We start from the raw sequence: 23,321 nt of genomic DNA on the forward strand, positions 1-23,321 counted from the left end.
TTTTTTTCCTGGGTTTTTTTCCCCACTTAATAGTATTTTATTTGTTTTCCAATTACATGTGAAGATAGTTTTCAACATTCACTTTTATAAGATTTTGAGTTCCAAATGTTTTTCCCTCTCCCCCTACCCTCCTCCCTCTCCAGGACAACAATATGACACAAGTTATCCATGTACCATCATATTAATCATATTTTCACATTAGTTATGTTGTAAAAGAAGAATCAGAACAAAAGGGGAACACCACAACAAAGAAAAAACAAACAAAAAAAGTGAAAATAATATGCTTCAATCTGCATTCAGACTCCATAGTTCTTTCTCTAGATGTGGATAGCATTTTCCATCATGAGTCTTTTTGGAGATGTCTTGGATCACTGTATTGCTGAGAAGAGCTAAATCTATCACAGTTGATCATGGCACAATGTTGCTGTTATTGCATACATGTTCTCCTGGTTCTGCTCACTTCATTCAGCATCAGTTCATGTAAGTCCTTCCAAGTTTTTCTGAAATCTGCCTGCTCATCATTTCTTATAGCACAATAGTATTCCATTACATTCGTATACCACAACTTGTTCAGACATTCTCCAATTGATGGGCATCCCCTCAATTTCCAATTCTTGGCCACCACAAAAAGAGCTGCTATAAATATTTTTGTACATATGGATCCTTTTCTATTTTTTTATGATCTATTTGGGATACAGACCTATTGCTGGATCAAAGGGTATACACAGTTTTATAGCCTTTGGGGCTTAGTTCCAAATTGCTCTCCAGAATGGTTGAATCATAACTCTACCAACAATGCATTAGTGTTCCAATTTTCCCACATCTTCTCCAACATTTGTGACTTTCCATCTCTGTCATATTAGCTAATCTGATAGGTGTGAGATGGTACCTCAGAATTGTTTTAATTTGCATTTCTCTGATCAATAATGTTTTAGAGAATTTTTTTATATGACTATAGATAGTTTTAATTTCTTCATCTGAAAACTGCCTGTTTATATCCTTTGACCATTTATCAATTGAGGAATGGCTTACTAATACTTAAACAAATATAACCACAAAAATTTAATATGAAAAAGAATGGAGAATTGGGTTGTTTGTTTTTTTTTAATTTGATGCTGGTGCTTAGATTAAAAAAAACAGGCTTAATTAGAGGAGGTAGATGAAAATTTTTGTAGAGATTCTTAAAGGAACTTCTAGGTACTTTCAAGAGTTTAAAATACTGATATCACTACTTTATTATGTTTAATTTCTCTTCAGATCTTAAAAGCATTTATTTCCTTTGATACAAGTATACTTACAAAAGATGATTAGGACCTTTTTTTGGCTCACAAATGAAAAGGAGAAGAGAGAAAAATACAAATACACATACCAGAATCTACCTTCAGTTATCACCAACATCCAAGACTAACTTTTACTTGGCCTAGTTACCTAATTTCTTTGGAACCATAGTCAAAGAATCATTTACCTAGTGGAGATTCTGTCATCTATGTGAAACTTTTTGAAAGACCTCAAGCACTAAGGAAATTCCAAGCAAGCTGAAACCTATCTAGGAGACCATTTATATTGCAAAGCCATCTGTCAAAAAATTAACAACTTTTTTTGGTCATTTGACAAAAGCAGACCCAAAAACCAATTTCGCTATATCCTTGAACATAATTCTCCAATACCATAGATTATATCTGTATGTGTGACCAATTCTAAGGAGACACATTTGTGCCAATTATCAACATGTTCTAGTTTTCACCTTTGTCCCATAAGCTTGAATAAGCCTTCTAAGTTGCATAACTGAGCTGACTATTTTTGTTATCTGGCCACCAGATGTCACTTTGGCTCCAATGGAAAAGCCTTCTCTAGAGCAAAGCAGGTATGAGTAGCTTACAAAATTTCAACTTTATTTAATTTAACAAGTTGCACCTCCAGCACTTAGCACGGTGCCTGGCACTTAATAAATGTTTGTTGACTTGATTTGATCACATACTATGTGCCTAGTACTAAGCAAAGCACTTTAGGACAAAAGGGAAAGGATACCCAAAAAGTATAAGACAGCCCCTGCCTTCAAAAAAACTCAGTCTCACTGAGGAGATAATATGTTTATTTATGAAATAAATTAAAATGCAAGTCAATTTTTATTAAGTGCCAAAATGGATGCTAAAGATAATAGATATAAATACTTCAAGAGGGTAGGAGATATGCAGCTAGACTTTACAGCAACAAGGAACAGCATGAGAGAAAGCACAAGGATGAGAATGAGCATCATGTATTTGGAGGGTAATGAGGATACTTGTCAAGCAACTTCTACTGGGGTTCCTGCCATGTTTTTCCTAAAAGGAAGGGAAGCCATCCCAAATATTTGATTGGTCTAATGGACCAGAGCTAAAGCTGCTGAAGTGACTTCCCAGTCACTCAAGGCATAAAAAGCTTGGCCCATGAAGCCCCTCATACCAGATAGAAGTCACACTGTCATGTGAGGCCAACACACCCTTTTGATTAGATGTGTTTCTGGGTGGCTGTGCCTACCTAAACTAATATTGTGTTTTTGTTTAACATTTTTTCCATACCATTGTTAAGTAAATTTCCCTCTTGTTAAATGTCAGATACAGACAGGTAGGTGGTGTAGTGAATAGAGCATGGGGCTTGGAGTCAAAAACTGGTCTCAGATACTTACTAGCTGTGTGACTCTGAGCAAATCACTTAACCCTGTTTGTATCAGTTTCCTCATCTGGAAAATGAGCTGGAGAAGAAATGGCAAAACACTCCAGTACCTTTGCCAAGAAAACCCCAAATGGGGTCATGAGTAGTCGGACATAATTGAAAAAAATCAACTGAACAGCAACAACGAATGTTAGATGCTCTACATGTATCTCATTTCTTTCTAATCTCAATACTAAATCAATGGACTGGCATGAGTAAGGCCTGACCCAGAAAAGGAGGAAAGAGTAAGCGATAAATTTAGATAGATGCCCAAAGGGTTATAAAAATGTGCATACCCTTTGACCTGGCAATAGCACTTATAGAAGTTCTGTATCCCAAAGAGTTCATAAAAATGGGAAAAGGACCCACATGTACAAAAATATTTATAGCAGCTCTTTTTGTGGTGGCCAAGAATTAGAAAATGAGGGGATGCCTATCAATTGGGGAATGGTTGAACAAGTTGTGGTATATGAATATAATGAAATACTATTGTGCTATAAGAAATTATGAGTAGGCAGACTTCAGAAAAACCTGGAAAGACTTGTATGGTCTGATGTTGAGTGAAATGAGCAGAATCAGAAGAATGTTGTACACTGTTGTGCAATGACTAACTTTGATAGACATAGCCCTTCTCAGCAATACAAGGATCTAAGACAGCTCTAAAAGTCTCATGATGGAAAATGCTACCCAGATCCAAAGAAAGACCTATGGAGTTTGAATGCAGATTGAAGCATACTATTTGCCCTTTTTTCCTCTGTTTTGTTTTATTTCCTCTTTCTTGTGGTCTCTTCTATTGGTTCTAATTCTTCCTTCCAACATGACTAATATGAAAATATGTTTAATAGGAATGTATATGTATAGCCTATATTAGATTGTACGCTGTATTGGGGAGGGAGGTGAGGAGGGAGGAGAAAAATTTAAAACTCAAAAGCTTATGGAAATGATTGTTGATAAATCAAAACAAATTAATTTTGAAAAAAAAAAGGAAAAAAATTAGATAGGCAGTTTGAATCAGGTTATAGAGGACCTAAGTCGATCATAGTGTGATCATAGGGCATAGAGTTGGACGGTTCCTTAGAGATTATCTAGTGCAAGACTTCTTAAACTTTTCCCACTTGCAACCCCTTTTCTTGTTTCAGCAGTGTTCGTTGGCGTTGTATGCCCTGAGGACTTGGATAGTGCAAAGTGTGCATGCTTGTGTTCAGAACCAAGGTGCAGTGAAGTTGATCAATGCAACATGGGCAAGAACTGCCAGAAACACATCGGATTCATTACACATTTGATTTTTAATTAATTTTTGGCCATTGTGTGTTCAAAAACCTTTTATTGTTGCCAAATTTTTCACGACCCCATATGGCATCCCAACCCACAGTTTAAGAAGCACTGATCTAGTGTAGTCATTTTACAGATATGAAAACTAAAGGCCCAAAAGGTTAAGTGACTTAAGCAAGGCTTCACAGATGGGCACAGAATTGGGATCTGAAAACAGACCGTTTGACTCCAAATACTATACTTAATATTGAAGGTAATGGGGAATAATAATAGAAAGTTCTAAAGCAAGAAAGAGTCAATATTAAAGTAATGTTTTAGAAAAACTAATCTGTTAGAATGTATGAATAGACTGGAGGAGGGACAGAAATAGAAATAGGGAGAACAATTTCAAAACTATTAAAATAATCTAAGAATAAAGTGAGAAGAACCTGGACAAGGGTGATAGTGGCAACAAGGACTAACAGGAAGGGAGAAATACCAGAGACATTTGGAAAGTATCTACTTGAACTTGTTTCGAGTTTGGTGACTGTTTGGATACGAAAGAGGAGTCAAAGACGATTCTTAGCCTGGGAGACAAATGAATGATGGTACTTGGTTGACAGTCTCCTCGTTCTAGGCCTACAGCCAAAAACACCTTAGGCTAATTTGTAAAGACAGCCAATGTAAAGGGATGTGTGTGTGTGTGTGTGTGTGTGTGTGTGTGTTACTCTTTTATTTTGCTCATGCAGGTTAAATGTGCCCACATGAATCTGTCTAGATGTCTCTAGAGTCTTTCCCCCCTCCCCTCCAAGAGAGACCTTGATCCTTTGCCAGGAGAGGAACCAAAAGGTTGAAACCAGAGGCTACCACTCTGCTCTCCTAAGAGAGAGGGGTTACCAGGCTAGAATTATATATGTTTGTTTCCTTAAATACTGTTAGTCTAGAGGAAGTAACCTTTTAGTTCAAGCTACCCTCATGATTGTTCACCCTTAACAAGAAAGGAGAACCCCAAGCTATATATCTAAGACTTGACTCCTTTCTTACCGAATGCCAGTTCCACAATGAACACATGTAGTAAATAAAATCATTTATCCAAATGGATAGCAAAACAGAAATCTGACAAAGTATACATAGGAAAACATGTACCAGACAACACACAAGGGGAATGAGATCTACCATGGGGAATAAGATAACTCAGCTCAACCTAGAGAGAGTTCTCACCCAAGGGGAAATCTCCCATAGTCTCTAGGGTAGCAAGCTGGGAATAGGGACATGATTAAAGTGCCAGCTCCTTTATTTGCTGGCTTCTTCCTCGAATCCTTCTCTCTTTAGGTACATGAATCTGGAATTGCATGACTTTTCTCTTTAAAGTTGGAAACCAGAAAACCAGGATTCCTTTTTTTCTCTAGCTCTCACCAACTTGAGCACTGAAAAATCACTCTCCACCAATAAGGAAAATCTTATGCAAATGGACCTTTAAGCCAAGAGTTACACTAGGTTCTATGAAGAGCAATTCCACACTAGATGAAAGTAGTAAGATACAAACAAACAGCTCTCAAAAGAATTACAAACTATTAACAACCATATGAAAGACTGCACTAAATTATTAATTAAAAGAAAAATGAAAATTAAAACAGCTCTTAGGTTTCACCTCAAACTAAATGGAAACAGGAAATGTTAAAGGGAGATTGGTTGTAGTATAAAAAAAAATACACCTTCACTCAAAGCTCTCACTGCTAGAAATATACCCAAGACAGACAAAGACAGAAAGCTAAATCCCACATGCCTCAAAATATTCATTGCAGCACTTTTTGTAATAGCAAAAAACTAGGAGGGAAAAAAAGCTCCGACCCATCAGTGGCTAAACAAATTGTGGTACATTAATATAAAAGAATATTACTGCTTCATAGAACTTCAGGAAGACTTATACAAACTGATGCAGAGCAAAGTCAGCAGAAATCCAAAAATAATATACTTGATGGATACAATAATATAAATTAAAAGATCAATGAAATAAAAATGAACACTAGGTAATTATAATGACTAAGCTCTGCCCTGGAAAAGAGTTGAGGAAATGTACCTACCTCCCCTCACTAGAGAGTCAAAGGGCTACGGGTGTGTGATATTTTATGAAGAGAAAGAAAGTTGACAAAATTTGCTATCGTGTGTGTGTGTGTGTGTGTGTGTGTGTGTGTGTGTGTGTGTGGTCATATGTAATATGTTGGTTTTGCTAAACGGTTTCTCAAAATTGTTTTACAGGGCAAGGCTCAGTGGGTAGGAAAAGGAGAAGGGTATATTCAGAAATAGTAATAATATTTATATAGTGGTTCAGCATTTACAAAGTGTTATATATGTTATTGGACTTTAGCTGGGTGATCCTGAGTAAGTCACTTAATCTCTTTCAGCCTTAGTTTCCCAATCTGTAAAATGAAAAGCTTGGACTCAATGGCCTTTAAAGGCCTTTTCATTTTATTTTCACAACAATCCTGTGAGATAGGTACTATTATTATGCCCATTTTACAAATGAAGAAATTGAGGCTGGGAGAAGTTAGGTGACTTACCCAGGGTCAAAGGGCTAGTAAGGATTTGAGGCAGGATTTGAACTCAGCTATTCCTAACTCTAAGGCCAGCACTTTTTCTTCTGTGTCACCTCCAAAGAGCCAATCCCCCTTGGAGGCAGCTGCAGTCATAGGAGTTGCCTGCCTCTCAGCTGGAGACCCATGAAACTGCTTACCTTGAAAATGAGGTAACCTTCACACGTCTCCAAACCAAGTCTATAATCTCATCACATTGACTGGGAACTCCCTTACATTAGGAAAATATGGGTTCTGGGAGCCAAGATGGCAGAGTAAGAAGTAAGTAGCTCTCACTTTTCCTTATTAACCTCTGAAAGCCCAGAAAATATCACCCCAGGAAAAACCCTGGAACAGCTGAATCAGCAGAAAGACAGGGTGCAACAGTCCTGTAGCCCAGGAAGCTTGAGGTATTAACGGGAAAGGCCCCTTTTGCCCTAGGGGAGCAGGAGCAGTACAGAACAGGATATGTCCCTGCAAGCTAGAGGAAAGTCCCACCTCAGCATACCAGGGGGAGATCCTGAACCCCAGGTGGTAGAGCAGGCAAGCATCAACACCCGGACCCCCCGTGGAGAAACATCTCGCAGCAGGGAAACATTCATCTGCAAGGAGCCAAAGGAAGCGAAAGGAAAGGTCCAGGTAAGCAGGCAACTTCTAGGGGCCAGACTACCCAATACTACCCCTAGAGTTCCAGTGTTGCTGATTCCAGCCCAACACCAGGTAAGCTGCCAGAACCCTACAGCCTCCAACTTCCAGCATCGGAAGCCACAGCACACAAAGCCAGTGACCAGGCCCTGGTCTCCTAACACAGGAAGCTCGGGTCAGTGCCCCCTGCTCACCAACAGGAGAGCTCAATCTTTTTAAAGGCCAGGAAATAAGCAAACACTCTGAGCAAAAAGAAACGTACCATAGATTCTTAGTATGGGAACCGTGAAGATCAAGGCAGAAATTCTGAAGAGGACAACATTGTCAACAAACCCACATTTGGAACCTCAAAAGAGAACATGAACTGGTCTGAAGCCCAAATAGCCTTCTTGGAAAAGCTCAAGAAGGATTTTAAAAGTCAAATAAGAGAGACAGAAGAAAAACTGGGAAAAGAAATAAGAGGGATGCAAGAGAGAGTCAATAGCTTGGAAAAGGAAGGACAAAAATTAACTGAAGAAAACAACTCCTTAAAAAGCAGAACTGGCCAAACAGAAAAGGAGACACAAAAACTGAGAAGAACTCCTTAAAAAATAAAATGGGCCAAATGGAAAAGGAGGTACAAAACCTAATAGAAGAAAACAATTTGTTAAAAATTAGAATTGGGAAAATGACTGACTCTATGAGAGAGTGAGAATCAGTCAAACAGAAACAAAAGAATGAAAAAATAGATGAAAATGTAAACTACTTCATTGGTAAAACAACTGACCTGGAAAATAGATCCAGGAGAGACAATCTAAAAATTATTGGTCTACCTGAAAATCATGATGAAAAAAAGGAAAATATGATCACTTAACTCTCCTGACCTTGGTCTCTAATAGGGAACTGCACTATACCACCTTACCTTTAGAAAATGTTTTAGAGCCAAGTGGTTCTAAAGACACTTGTACTGATATCACAGGTAAGCTGACGATGCAATCTTCCATTCCAAGGTTTTACTATAGGTGTATTCCAGCTGTAAATTGTCCATAAGGTCAATAAAGTAAACCAGAGCAAGGGGCTAAGAAATAAAATACTCAGGACTGTATCACGGGCTAAACCATCGCCATTCTGACTCAGTGGGCATGGTATCTTTGGGAGTTCACAAACTTCTCTTTGAGGGGCAATATTCCCAAAGAATCAAAGACTCCATGAAGGAAACATTGAAAATGGGGGAGAAAAACAAGTATTAACACCACTACTACCCCTAATATTGAACTTCTCAGGGAGATACTAGCTGGCACAAGAATGACAATAAGGAAAGAAGAGCATCAGAATGGAAATTAATCAGGTCTAGCCATAGTCAGCTTCCCTTTGTTCCCCCTTCATCCTATGCTTTATGTCTAGACCAGAGAAGGTTACAGTACTACTATTTATTTTTATTACCCACTATATTTTTTTTTGTTTTTCCCCCTTTTACATTTACTCTTTTCTTCTCCTTTGCTATGGGCTCAAAGAAATGAAGAATTCTCTAAATGACATTGTTTGATTTATATTACATTTCTCTTGAGCTATGAATCTTGTAAGCATTATATGAAAAGTGTTCAAGAATGCTGTACCAACTTCTAAATTTTTTTTTTTGCTTTTTTTGGTGAGGCAGTTGGGGTTAAGTGACTTGCCCAGGGTCACACAGCTAATAAGTGTCAAGTGTTTGCGGCCAGATTTGAACTCAGGTCCTCCTGACTCCAAGGTCAGAGCTCTATCCACTGCACCACCAAGCTGCCCCACCAATTTCTAAATTAAGAGAGAAGTAGGTAGATTCAAGGACGGCTACAATAACCTGAAAATGGACAAGGATCCATGTATGGAAAAAGCCATTCTTCCTCTCTTGCCCTACTGTACCTTCACTTCATGCACATACATATACTGTACCCTCAAAAAGCAGGAGAGGCACCATGGAGAGAAAACTGGATCTGAGTTCAGATCCAGCCTAATTTACTAGCTGTGTGAAGTATCTTCATCTGTAAAATGAGTAGGATGGACTTTATGGCTCCCAGGATCCCTTCTACCTCTAAATCTATGATCCTATGATCAAAGTAGGAATTCATTAGACCTCCAAACTCTCAGTCATTATAAAGTCTAAGTCAATCACTGCAGCTCTCATCTCAGTACCTAGGGGTACTTCCCAACCCAAAGCCAGAAGACAGCAACAGATAAAGGCTGGGGGATTCTTATGCAGATTACAATTTAACAAACCTTAGAGGAGATATGATCCAGAAACAGTAACCTGGAAAAAGAGTACAAGCTGGTAGACCCTCATTCAATTTTAGCATCACAAACATAGGACACCAACTGGGAGCTAGGACACCAACTGGGAGCTATGCTCCCATGTCTAACTAAACTAAGTTAATTGCTTCTGTTTGTCCAGTATATAATTGCTATTATTCAAACTGTTCTGAGCAATCAATGTCTCCCCATGAGGAACTATGGTTCAGAACCCAGTTTTCATGCCACATTTTTTGATAAAGGCTCCCCTTGACTCTGGCCTGCAATCATATATCATAATAAATCAATGTCTATCTTTTAAGATATTGCCTTTCTGTGTTAAGATATTAATTTAACTAAGAAATATGGCATGGAGGTAGACAATATGATACTGTAAACAGAGGTTCCCCCAAACCTAGGTCATAGAATGCAGAAAGAGCTAGTGGTACAATAAGGATCAACACTTCTTAGATACTGAGTTTATAAGTCCTATGAAAAGGTACCCCCGCCCCCCCCAATTTGGCTGTGGTGCCTTGACCAGTTACACTTTTTGAATGAATCAAAAAATCAGAACTGAGTGTCAACAAGGCCTTTACATCTTCTTGAATCAAGCAAAGCCATTGTGTGAGAGGCTAGGTCATGTCATAAGTGATTTGTATAGAAGGAACAAGCTATCTCAGAATCAGAAGAAAAAGATTCTGAGCTTTTAGATTCCAGAGGAAAGACTGAGCTGTAGGAGAGATGGAAGATATCAAGGAGAGTCATTTTCTCTGCATGAAGCTTGGAATAGAGAAACCAGGTGGAGGGAAATTCCAAGCAAAGATCTGCTCTTTTCCCAACTTCCCTCCCAATCATAGGTACTATAATGTAATCTGCTTTTTCATTACCCAAATGTTTCCAGTAAACTAAATTTTGCCTCAACCAGCATTTAACTAGAGACAAATATTATGTAAAGAAAGGGAGAAAGCCCAACCTCTGCCTAGGTGTCAGGAAGTTTCTAACTGGGAGCACAAAGTGATTGTGAACTGAACCCAGGACTTTTCATCTAAAATAAATTCTCTAAAACCAAAGAGAAAGAAACAAAGCAGACTTTGTAGATGTTGTAGTTGTTGCTGTGGTTTAGCCGTTCTACATTAGCTTATGTTTAAAATGAGCTGATTATTGTAATGGAGCATTATACCACACCCCTCTTATGTCACTTAAATTATTGACTGTCCATGGCCTGGGGCAATGGGACAAGACAAAGCTTCACAAAAGGATGAAGGGATTTAGCAAGTGTTTTGTGTATTTATGCAAAGGTCTGCTTTCACCCCTTTTTGTCTTTTGTCCTTGCCCTTGAAAACTATCTTCCTCAGCCAGAGGCCATGCTGGAGTAAGGGAATAAGTAGCCACTGGACATGAACTGATTCTCCCAACACATCCACAGAAGCTATTATCACTGCACCATATGCTGGCAATAGAAACTACCTGAGGCCAACACTACCAATCTGAGTTAAGTCCAGAGAACTGAGAATAGCCTAGAAACAGGAACAAGAACCAATGCCAGGGGCAGTCCCAGCTCAAAGGCAGATCAGACAGTTGTGGGCTATGTTGCAGAGGAGAAACCAAACCCACAGCTAAGGCTAGCAGATTTTGGGGGCAAAAGTTTTTAATTATGTAGAAAGGTAGGGGAAAGGAAAAAGCATTTGTTAAATGCTTACTACGTGCAAGGCACTTTATAAATATTACCTCATTTACAGAATGATGCTTCTTGCAGCATTTCCTTCACCACCACCACTTTGACTCCTCACATCCAGACAGGAATAGCCCAAGATGATGAACCCCAAAACCTAGGGAATAACAATGCTTCCAGCCCAATGCCTTCAACCATCATCCTGGGAAACATGCCCTGGAAACTATTCCTACAGGTACTGACGACCCAAAAAAGAAAGTTCTTGCTACCCAAGTCTCTGAGCCTGTCAAATGGTTCAACGTCAGAAGCTGTTGTGATTTTATCAATGGAAATGACATCAAAGATAAGTATTAATATCAGCTTTGCTGCTGTACTCTAAGGACCATAACATTTTTCTATGTGACTTATAGCTGAAACCTTCCACGTGTTCTTTTCCCCATTCAAATGTGAGCTCTTTGAGAACTGGGACTGCCTATATTTTTCTATTTGTATCTCCAGCACTTAGCATAATATACTGCACATAGTAAGAGCTTAATAAATTCTTCATTCATTCATTTATTTCCTATTTTTCTTTTGCCTTTATTGTTATAGTCCAGCACCTAGAGCTGGTCCCTAAACATTAACACTGCTCCCCTTATTCCCTTTCCATTACTTGTGAGTGCAGAAGAGTATTTAGGGATGTAGTCATCAACCATGTAACAGAGTTTAAAACCTTTTTTGGTTGTTAGTATGTTAAATGAACTGTTCACAGGAAAATAACTACTTGTGTACTCTAAGACACAAGAATCATTTAAACTAGAGGAAGAAATTCTAGATGCAAAGTAAGGTCATAGATGAAGTGGTGAGGTGAGTCATATAGCTCTTCTCTATTTCAAAAATATATTTCTGAGAAATATTTTCATTTTTTATCCCCTAACACAAATTATTGTCTGAATTTAGCCAGCCCCCCCACCTTTTTTTTAACTACTCAGCACTGCCACCTACAGCCACAAAGCCCTAAGCATGGGAGGCTGCACGTACCAAAAGGGCTCTGCAGAGACCACTCGGTGGGCTGGGCCAGTTGGAATAGATTGCCACCTGGTGGACGCATTGTCTATTACATTCCATCACTGGTTAATTGTGACAAATCTGTGGGTTTGAGGAAAGCAGCACATGAACTGATGTGGGCTGCCTGACAACTTCAGCACCCCAGGTATCACATCTCAATATATACTCATATCATACTATGCAAGGCCTTGGTCATTACAGCTCCCAAAACACTTACTCCATGAGAATCAGCACAAGACCCAGGGCTATCAATCTCTCTGGTCAGCTGCAGATAGAGGTTAGTTTTGAAAGGCCTAGAATCTATTTCCTAGGCACCTTGGAACAAAAATGCTTCCAAGGATCTGAATTGGGACTACCCTTCCTTTCAATAACTAACTACAGAATTAGCTAAGAGGAAGAATATGAAACAAAGTAGGTATGGAATAGCTAAACAAATTTGAATACAATAGAATATAACTATATTCAGTAAGAAATTAATAGAATTCAGGTAAGCCTTACATAAACTGATACAGAGTGAAGTAAGTAGAACCAGGAAAACAATAAATATAATGACAATCATGTAAATGACAAAAACAAGAAACAAAAGTCAATGCTGAGTGATTATAACACTCAAGCTTATCTCCAAAGAGATGACAAAATTCAACTTCCTCCCTTCATTGGTGAGGTGGGGTGAGAGAATTACTGGTATGGAATATTGTCTATGGGGTGGCTCCTGAATCACTCCTGTCTCTTTCTTTCTTTCGGCTAGGCAATGGGGTTAAGTGACTTGCCCAGGGTCACACAGCTAGTAAGTGTCAAGTGTCTGAGGCTGGATTTGAACTCAAATCCTCCTGACTACTTCAGGGCTGGTGCTCTATCCACTGCGCCACCTAGCAGCCCCTCCTTTCTTTCTTTCAAATTACAAGGTATGGCTGTCTAGGAAGGATCTATCCATAAATGAAATAGATAAAAATAGATAAAAAAATAAAAGATATCAATACAATAGCCCTAACACTATCTGTGGCTAGAAAGAGAAGACAATGACTAAGGGTCCACTGAGTCAGAAATTATTTTTTTTCAGCGGACAAAAAGGGGTTTGTTTTGTTATCCCCAAAACACTCAAGTGACAGGGTTGCCTTTGACAGCCATCTCTCTTCATTTGGCAAGGAAGTCAAAAGTTTGCTGATTAAGACACTTTCTACACTCTTTTGTTCTCCTGTAGCAGTTAATTAATTTACATTGGTTTAAGTTCCGGATTAAATTATTATTATTTTGTTGTTGTTGAGTTGTTTCAGTCATGACCAACTCTTTGTGACCCCATTTGGGGATTTCTTGGCAGAGATACTGGAGTGGTTTGCCATTTCCTTCTCCAGCTCATTTTACAGATGAGGAAAGTGAGGCAAACAGGGTCAAGTAACTTGCCCAGGATCACATAGTTAGTAGTCTAAGACTAGCTTTGAACTCATGAAGATGAGTTTTCCTGATTTCAAGTCTAATTTTCTATCCATTGTGCTGTCTACTGCCCAAAATTAATATAATCAATATCAATGTAATTTCTGTTGTTCAATTTACTTTTTATTTTTAAATCTTGTTTAAATTCAAGGTTAAATCTTCTTACTTGTATGCCATCTTTTTTCATTACTATTCAATTGACATAATAATGTCATATAATGTAACTGATGTAATACATTGTTATAAAGCCACATCTTTTTCTCATTGTTACATTGTAATGTTACCGTTGTAGGACACATAAAAACAAAAAAATCAATAACATTTTTTTAAAACCAATGTTAAGATAAAACAGTAGCTAACCCAATGTATTATTGGCCTATGTATATTCCAATTACTCAAGGGTGTTTTGAGGAGATTATAATTAGCCACAGATAAAGAAGGAAATTTTAAATTTCTGGCTTTCCCCAACTGACAGTTCTCCTGAACCAAGGTGATTTCATTCATAAACATTTTTATAACTCCAAAAAAATAGGATGGCAAAGAAAAACGTTAATATTGTAATTCTGAGTCTTAGGTATAAATACTGACAGAAACAATTTAATATTAATCTAATATCCAAGCATTTCTAGCCTAGAGAGAGAGATGTTCAAAATGTTACAGTACTCCCACACCCTCATATGTGTCCATCGCCACAAAACTTCAAGGTAATATTTCTTACATGACTATGTCATGCTTTTGTCTTCATCCTCCATTACTTAGTCTTTTTCTCCTCTTTGGTATACATCTTTTAAAAATCTGAACTGAACTCTATAAATTGCCAAAGATAATAAAAGAAGAGAGTAGTCAATGTTTAAAGGGTTGTAGGAAGACAGGCACACTAATGCATTGTTGGCATAGCTAATACAACCATTTTGGAAAGAATTTGGAATTATGTAAATTAAAGTAACTAAAATGTCCATCCTTTGATTGAGAGTTTTCATTAGTAAGCTTATACTCCAAGGAGGCCGCTGATAAGAAAGACCCCATAAAGATATCCACTGATTGAGGAATCGCTAAATAAATTATGGGACATGACTACAATGGAATATTACTGTTCTATAAGAAATTACAAATGTGAATACAGAGAAACTTGGAAAAATCTACATGAACTGATACACAGCAAAGTAAGGAGAGCCAAGAAAATAATCTATGCAATGACTACAACAATGCAAACAGAAAGAATCATGAAAAAAAATCAAAAGTGATGTTGCAAAATTATAAAGTTACTCAAAAGAAGAGATATGAGAAGACATGTCCATCCCATCCTTTTGCAAAGGCAGGAGGTCTACAAGTGTCATACATTACATATATTTTCATGCTTTTTCTTTGTATTGATACGTTATGCTGCTTTTTTGTCTTCTCTTTTTTCGTCTTTAAAAAAATGTTGTTTGTTATATGAGATGGCTCCTTGGGAGAAGAAAGAGGGATATGAGAAAATTATGGTGATGTTTTTAAAAAAAGCATTTCTTAAAAATCAAAGTTGGCATAAGTCTTCCACGTATCCATATCAGTATCTTTAGACAATTCTCCCTTTTCCTCTCCATCACATTTGTTTCTCTTTCTGTCACAAGAAGTTTATCCTTGAGATTTTCCTATTTTTCTCAGGCACACATCTCTGCAGAACTTTAGTATAACAGATCCTACCAATCCTTTCTCCGAACCTTCTGAAATAAGTTCAAAGTTAAATTATTTATCAATATCTACTTTCCTTTCCTTCTCTACTACAAATTCTAAGATAAAATGGTCATTTCCCCACAAAGTCCCCATCATTTCTATTTCAACAACCAGTGCCTCCTTGTTGGTAGGAGTACTCAGTAATATCTTTTTAATTTAGCCATCCTTTTCTATATCACCCTAGAATGATTCACCTTCTTACACTTAGATTAATACTCTTAACCACCTGATGAACTCTATACCTCTACTTTGTGTCTCAATCTATTTTACACATTACTACCACATTTTTTCTGAAACTGTTTTCATCACTTCCCTGCTCAAGAACATAAAAATGACAAATTCTGCAGGGGATAAGGAAAAATAAGTACATTAATGAATTGTTAATGGAGTGGTGAAGTGGTCTAGCCATTCTGGGGGCTATAAAACTGTGCATACCCTTTGATCCAGCAATACCTCTACTAGGTCCATACCCCAAAGAGGTCAAAGAAAAAGAAAAAAGACCTCTACATACAAAAATATTTATTGCAGCTCTTTTTGTGATGGCAAAGAATTGGAAATTAGGGGATGCTTATTAATTGAAGAACAGCTGAACAAGTTGTGGCATATGGTTGTGCTATAAGAAATTATGAGGGGGGTGGTTTCAGACAAAAAACATGGCAAGATCTACATGAAATGATGCAGAGTGAAGTGAGAAGAACTTGGAAAGCATTGTGCACAGTAACAACAATGTTGTCATGATGATCAACTATGAAAGATTTGGCTACTCTAATCAATACAATGATCCAAGACAATTCCAAAGGACTCATGATGAAAAAAATGCTATCCACCTCCAGAGAAGAGAACTGATGAACTCTGAGTGCAAACTCAACTATATATTTTCTGCTTTATTTTGTGTAGCTTTTCTTTTGCAATATGACTAATATGGAAGTATGTTTTGCATGATTTCACATGTATAACTGGCATACTGTTTGCCTTCTCAGTGGGTGGTGGAAGGGTGGGAAGGAGGGAAACAATCTGGAACTCAAAATTTAAAAAGAAAACAATATTAAAAATAGTTTTTAAAAGAGTATGTCCAGTCTTCCCATCCTCAAAATACCCTCAATTGATTCTTTCATCCCTGATAACAGTTAACCTATATCTCTTCTGTCCTTCGTGGCCTCCCTGAAAAGTCCATTTACAATAGGTGCCTCCACTTTCCTCTGATTCACTTCTTAGCCCCTTAATTCAGCTTCCAACCTCATCATTCGACCAAAACTGCTCTCTCCAAAGTTACCAGTGATATTTTAATTGCCAAATCTAATGACCTTTTCTCAATCCTCATCCTTCTTGACATCTTTGCAGTCTTTGTATATTGATCACCCTCTTCTCCTGGATACTCTTCTCTCCAGGTTTTCAGGACACTGCACTTTCCTGACTGTCCTATCTGACTTTCTCAGTCTTCTTTGCTGAATCTTCATCCAGGTGATGCCTGCTAATGATGGTTATTCCCACAAGGCTCTCTCCTGGGCCCCCTTCCTCTCTCCCTTTATAATTGTCCAGCATCACACAGTTACTAAGTGCCTAACACTGAATTTCACTCGGGTCTTTCTGATTACACACCCAGTATCCTATTCATAGCACCATGTAGCTTCCACTTACCACCACCTTTCTAGTCTTCTTAACTCTTACACCCACATATTCTTTGATCCTTGAACAAGACATTCAATCTTCCAATTCTGGTCATCTTCACTGGTGGTCTCCTATGCCTGGATTGCTTTCCCTCCTCATCTCTGCCTCCTAGTTTCCTTGAAGTCCCAGCTAAAATCCTACCTTCTACAGGAAGCCTGCTCCAAACTCCCTTAATTTTAGTGCCTTCCCTCTGTTGATTATTTCTGGCTTCTCCTAAATATAACTTGTTTCTACATAGTTGTTTGCATGTTATTGCCTCCATTAGAATGTGAATTCCTTGAGAGCAGGGACTGTATTTTGCCTTCCTTTGTATTCCCAGGGTTTAGCACAATGCCTGGCACATATGAGGCATTTAATAAATGTTTACTGACTGAGTGACTCACTGGAAGAAATTATGTTAACTTCACATGATACAAGATAAGCTCTAAATGGATACATGACTTAGATATAAAAGGTAACATTGTAAGTAAATTAGAAGTACAAAGAAGAAACTACCTTTCAAATCTATAAATAAGGAGAAGAGTTCATGACTAACCAAAAGCTAGGATCACACAAGATAAAATGGACAATTTTGGATTTGATTATAAAAAATTTTAAAAGATTTTACACAAATATTTACTACATAAGTAGTAAAAAATATAAGGAAGATAGGTAATTGGGGGGAGGGGTGAAAAATCTTTGCAACAAGTTTCCCTGATAACGGTCTCATTTCCTAGATAGATAAGGAACTGATTCAAATTTATAAACTCTGTCATTCCCCTATAGATAAATGGCCAAAGGTTATGAACGTGTATTTTCTGAAGGAAGAAATCCAAGCTATAAACAATCTTATGAAAAAGAATTTCTAATTAATAATGAGAGAAATGCAAATTGAACCACCTTTGAGGTTTTACCTCATATCTATCAGACTGGCAAAGATGACAAAAGAAGAAAATGACAAATAGTGAAGATGCTGTGGGAAAACAATACAATAAGCATTATTGATGGAGCTGTGAATTGGTTCAGTTGTTCTGGAAAGCAGTTTGAAACTCTGTTCAGAAAGTTACCAAACTGTGACTCAAGCTATACCACTACTAGACCTATATACCGAAGAAATAAAAGAGGAAAAAGAGCTATATGTATAAAAATATTGATAGCATATCGTTTCATGGTAGCCAAAAATCATAAATATAAGTGGCTTTCCTCCTGTTGGAGAATGGGCAAACAAATTGTGGTATATGGCTGTAATAGAATATTATTGTACCTTAAAAATGATGAAATAGACTTTCTTTTTTTTTTCTTTTTTTGCGAGGCAATGGGGTGAAGTGACTTGCCCAGGGTCACACAGCTAGTAAGTGTCAAATGTCTGAGGCCAAATTTGAATTCAGGTCTTCCTGAATGCAGGGCCAGTGTTCTATCCACTGTACCATGTAGCTGCCCTGGGTGAAACAGACTTTCAGAGGAAACTGGGAAGACTTTCATTTTTTTAACTTCTATTTTTACTTTCAGTTCCAAATTCTCTCCTTCCTCCATCCATTGAGGAGCAAAGAAATGCAATACCCATTATATATATGAAGTCATGCAAAACATATTTCTATATTAGAAATGTTCAAAATAAAAACACAAGAAAAATAAAGGAAAACTTGTTTCAGTCTATATTCTGGGGGCAGCTAGGTGGCGCAGTGAACAGAGCACCAGCCCTGAAGTCAGGAGGACCTGAGTTCAAATATGACCTCAGACACATAACACTAGCTGTGTGACTTTGGGCAAGTCACTTAACCCCAATTGTCTCGCCAAAAAAAAAAAATCTGTACTCTGAGTTCTCTGAAGTGTATAGCATTTTTCATCAAGAGTCTTTTGGAATTGTGGTAGATCATTTTATTTATCAGTTACTAAGTCTTTCACAGTATTTCACAGTAATTTTTCCAATATTGTACATATTAATATTGCTGTTACTCTTGGTCACAACATGCTCCTCTTTCTCACTTCACTTTTCATCAGTTCATATATGTCTTGGGAAAACTTTTATGAATTGATTAAGAATGAAGTAAGCAAAACTAGAACAATTTATAAAATGATAGCATTTTAGAAAAAAAAAGCTTTGAAAGACTTCAGAACATTGATCAACAGAATGAAAAACCGTGAGTCCAAAAGAATGACAATGAAACATGCCACTTATCATCTAACAGAAAGGTGATAAACTTAAAATACAGAAATATACATTTTCAGACATAGTGTAGAATTTGTTTTATTGAACTATGTAGATATATGTTGAGGGTTTGTTTTAGGTTTTTAAATTTGCTTAATGAATATGAGAGGGGAGAAGAGTAGGAGGGGAGACTAATAAAAAAATAAAACTTGTTTAACTTGAAAACTTAAAAACAAAAAATAAACATATAAAGACCAAAGACCTTTTTTTGCTTAGGTCTCCATAATTTGGCCCCATTCTGCATACTCAACTTTTATTTCACACTACTTCACAACAGGAACCACTCTGTTCAGTTTCAAAGGTAACTCCTGTTTCTAAGTCCAGGGTGTTTTAGGTGCTATTTTTCAGCTACAACTGAATTGGTGGAGAGAACACTGACACAAGGCTGCATGCAGAGGTGAGGACAGAGTTGGTGAGAGAACTCTGGAGAGGGCAAATGTTCTTCATTCTGGTTTCAAGAACAGATGCAATGAGGTTCTAGACTCTACTGGGAACTGACTCAAGAAACATGGAAAGAGAGAGAGACAAAATTTGGAAGGCAGACCTATAAGCAAAGCTGGCCCCTCACCATGTCCTGGATTTTCAGCTTGCCTCCCTGGACTTTGAGGAATTTCTCCTTAGGAATAGAGAATTAAGGAATTTCTCCTTAGGTTGAAATTGGGGCATCTCTCTTGATTGAGCACAGATCTTATCTTGCTCCCATCTAAAGAGCTCATTCCCTCCTTTTCTGGTATATTCTAATCTGTATAACTTCTCCAATTTATGCTTGCTATTTGCTTTAATAAATGGTTCAGAACAAATGAGTCAGAAAAGAGCAAACTGCTAGGCATAAGCTTAGGGTACCCAGTGGCCAGGGAAGGTAGTGGCTTTTGAACCTAAAAACTGTGCCCCTAGATTAGCAATATTTAATAGAGTGGATAGATATAATTCTAGGCTGCTACCACTGTCTGTCAGAGGAAAACAAAGAGGCCAGTCTCATGCCCTTTCTCCCATTTCCTAAAAGGCAAGAACCACATTTTCCCTTAGAGAAGGGTAAGTTAAGATTTCAGAGATATCTATCCATGCCTCTCCTTGAGCTGTTTGTCTTTATTTTTAGACATTCTCTGTGAATACACACATCTTCCTTGGGCAGCATACCTTACATGCAGAATGATGAGACAAAATGCTTATATCAGGAAATGGATGCAGTGGTAGCAAACCAATGTTTATAACAGGAGAAAAGTATATCTCTAGGTTCAAGATAAAGTATTTTCAATATTTTTAAAGACAAAGATGTAGAAATCAAGAAGGGCAATACTGAAGATGCCTGACCAAGAAAAAAAAAAAAAGATGAGCTTGGAAACAAAGTATCTTGAAGAATAGCTCCTCTAAGACCCAGTACAGTAGATGAGAGAGAGTTCTTCTATGAATAGTCAGAGGAAACTATGGTCCCATTATCTCAGTATTGTCTCCTGTTACACAGTTTTGGTATGCTTATGGTTTAAACTGTACCTAGTTCTAGTTAAAACTGACTGCTGATACTGTCCAGCAAGCTTGCTAATGCAGCATAGTTATAATTCCACCTTCCTTGTCCTGGTTAATTTTTAGAAACCCCCTACCTTTTACTATTGATCCATCCTCCCTGACCCCATTGCCCCACTAGTGATATGTCAGTGACCAAGCTACCATGACCAACCCTTTGTCTGAAAACTCTATAAAAACTCAGGTTCCAAAGGGCTCTCAGCCTTTGATCAGAAAACACATCACACTACTGATTTAGGCTACCACTCAGCATGCTGACCTGCAGGAATGACCCTCTATCTCTACCTCCTGAGCTAGTTGGCTAAGTATCAAAAAACCATTCCAACCCATCCATGCTACCTACCATTCACCAAAACTCTGCCCCAAATTTGCATACTTTATTATTTCCATTATACTCTATGCCCATTTAAATATTTCCTTTTCCCATAAAATCAGCCACAGTGTGTTTGACACAGTTCTCCACATTCTCAGTTCTGGAAAGTTCTCTGTGTACCTAGGGAGGCTCAGACATTGTCCTTACACTAAACCGTTTCCACAGATTTCATGTGACACAGGTCTTTAATGACCTCATATGAAGAGTTCTATTTAACATAGTTCTTAGACAATCCAAAAATTAAGTCTTTTTTGATGGCCCAGATATACGATGGCTGCTGGACCAAGGCTGCACAGAAGGAAACCTAGCCAAGGCCAAAGCCAAGACGCTCTCCTCACCTCCCTCCTCCCAAGTGACTCCTCCTCAGGGATGTTACTGGAAACAAATATTTCTCCTTATTTGTACTCACTCCAAACTCCTCAGGTTTGCTATACCCTTCTTATCAGTCACACCACAATGACCCAGTTGATAAATATCCTTTCCATGCTACTATTAAGCAAGCTTCTGTTTTGTTCAATGTCAGAAAGTTTACAGTGTCTCATTTCACTCCAGTATGGAACCTGAACCACCAAACTGGCCTGAGTCAGGCCAATATAAATAATATTATATTGTATTGTATTATTTTATATAAAATGTTACATTATACAATATAAATATAAAATATAACATTATACAATATTTTTTAAATCCCTACTGTATAAGAAAGTAAGAATGATTTGCAATCTCTAGCAGTACTCACATTGATGAAATCACAGATGCATATAGTATGAATTGGCAATAGTACTATAATTTCCAATTACTCAGCACAGGTAAATCAGAAGGTCTAGATTATGACAAGTAGCTAAATAGGTAACCCATTCAGGTGGTCTATGAGTACCTTGGGACAAGGACTGCACAATGCCCTGGTCCCAGAATTTATTTAAAAAAAAAAAGGAAGAGAATAAACTGAATTGCTTTCCAATAATTATACATTATGTAAGACAATCCCAAGCTACTCCCTGACACAAAAATTCATCTTTTTATCATCAATTTTCAAACATGTTGCTATATGACTATGAACTACAACACATCCTAATCCCCAAAGTTTCAAAATTGTAATTGGTCAAAAAAGCAATGGAAAAATATGGTGGCCATAATTAGGTTACAACATATTACAAACAAAGACAAGCACCAGAAGTAGTAAAAAGGATACTGCCTAGAAAATAAATGTATGATCAGGAAAGGTAGTGAGCCTGTCATGTAAAGACCAGAGGATAACAAATGGACAGCCCTAGATCTACATCGGTATTTATACACCTAGCACAAAATCCTTCAGTAAAATCCTTCATCATGGCATGAATACAGAATTACTGAAGGCCATGCCATTGGTGCACAAACTCCAACATGCCCAACAGGCTGGAAAGCCTCCAACATGTCCTACAAGCTGGTAATTGACTTTGTCGCCTGAGTACTAGCCTAGGCAAATAAAACATGACCAGAAGGCTGACCACTTGTTGATGAATTTTCTCTGACCAAAGCACTTCATGAAACTCTACTAAGGCATGGAGGAAGCTGTAATCTAGATGGATGCAGTATCTATATGGGTATAGTATCTATACAGGTAAAATCATGGTATTCATTTAAGTATTGATTAGGCACTTACATGCCATGGACTTGGCTAAGCAACGAAAAAGACAAAAACAAAGCAATCTCTGCCCTCAAGGATCTTACATTCTCCAGAGGTAAGTGGAAATGTACTAATGGGACCCCAGAAGCAGTTATGGGACATATAATAATGTAAAATAACTGATGGGGGTCTCGTTGTCCCCGGAGAAGGGCAGCACCCCCTCCCCCGGTTCCCCAGGGAAGCCCCTCTTCTTGCACACAGTTAAGTGCTCGGTCAGTATCTGCTAATGTGCTTTACTGACACACAGTCTCTCAACTCTCTTCTCCCCCATCACCTTCTATTTCTGTCCATTCCCCTCCCTCACAGACCCCACAGCGCCTCCACCCCGTTCCGCTTAGAAGCCCAACCCGTTTTCCCGCCTTTCCCCCCCCCCACCTCTCGGAAGCCTGAGGCCCCGCTGTCCCCATTACCCAATCTCCTTTTTAGTGCCGGCCAAAGTCTCCCGGTTGCTAGGGGCAACGGCGGGGCCGGGAACAGCCAGGGCCAGAAGGGAGTTGTCATGGTTTCCGCTCCTCCTCTTTCCCCTCCACCTTAGGCACCGCCCCGCCTCCGCACCCCTCGGCGCCGGCGCCTACGCAATACGCTAGGGTGGAAGCCAGACTCCACCTGGCGGAAAAGGGGTGGGGCTGGGGTCCTGTGGC

The 23,321-nt window shown here is 38.2% G+C and overlaps 1 long non-coding RNA gene across 2 annotated transcripts in view; it reads right to left on the minus strand.

Moving 5' to 3' along the window:
* LOC114039381 overlaps positions 1-23,321 on the minus strand; it is a 79,619-nt gene that overhangs the window by 55,797 nt on the left and 501 nt on the right. The window contains exon 1 of one of the 2 annotated variants that reach the window (XR_003568665.1): positions 23,091-23,273. The exons of the other annotated variant lie outside the window; for it this stretch is intronic. This is a non-coding gene — a long non-coding RNA (uncharacterized LOC114039381). Of the gene's footprint in view, positions 1-23,090; positions 23,274-23,321 lie in introns of those variants that run through there. 2 annotated transcript variants of the gene reach the window in all.

Source organism: Vombatus ursinus, unplaced genomic scaffold, assembly GCF_900497805.2.
Source record: "Vombatus ursinus unplaced genomic scaffold, bare-nosed wombat genome assembly UNPS02011916.1, whole genome shotgun sequence".
In the NCBI taxonomy this organism is placed as follows: Eukaryota; Metazoa; Chordata; class Mammalia; order Diprotodontia; family Vombatidae; genus Vombatus; species Vombatus ursinus.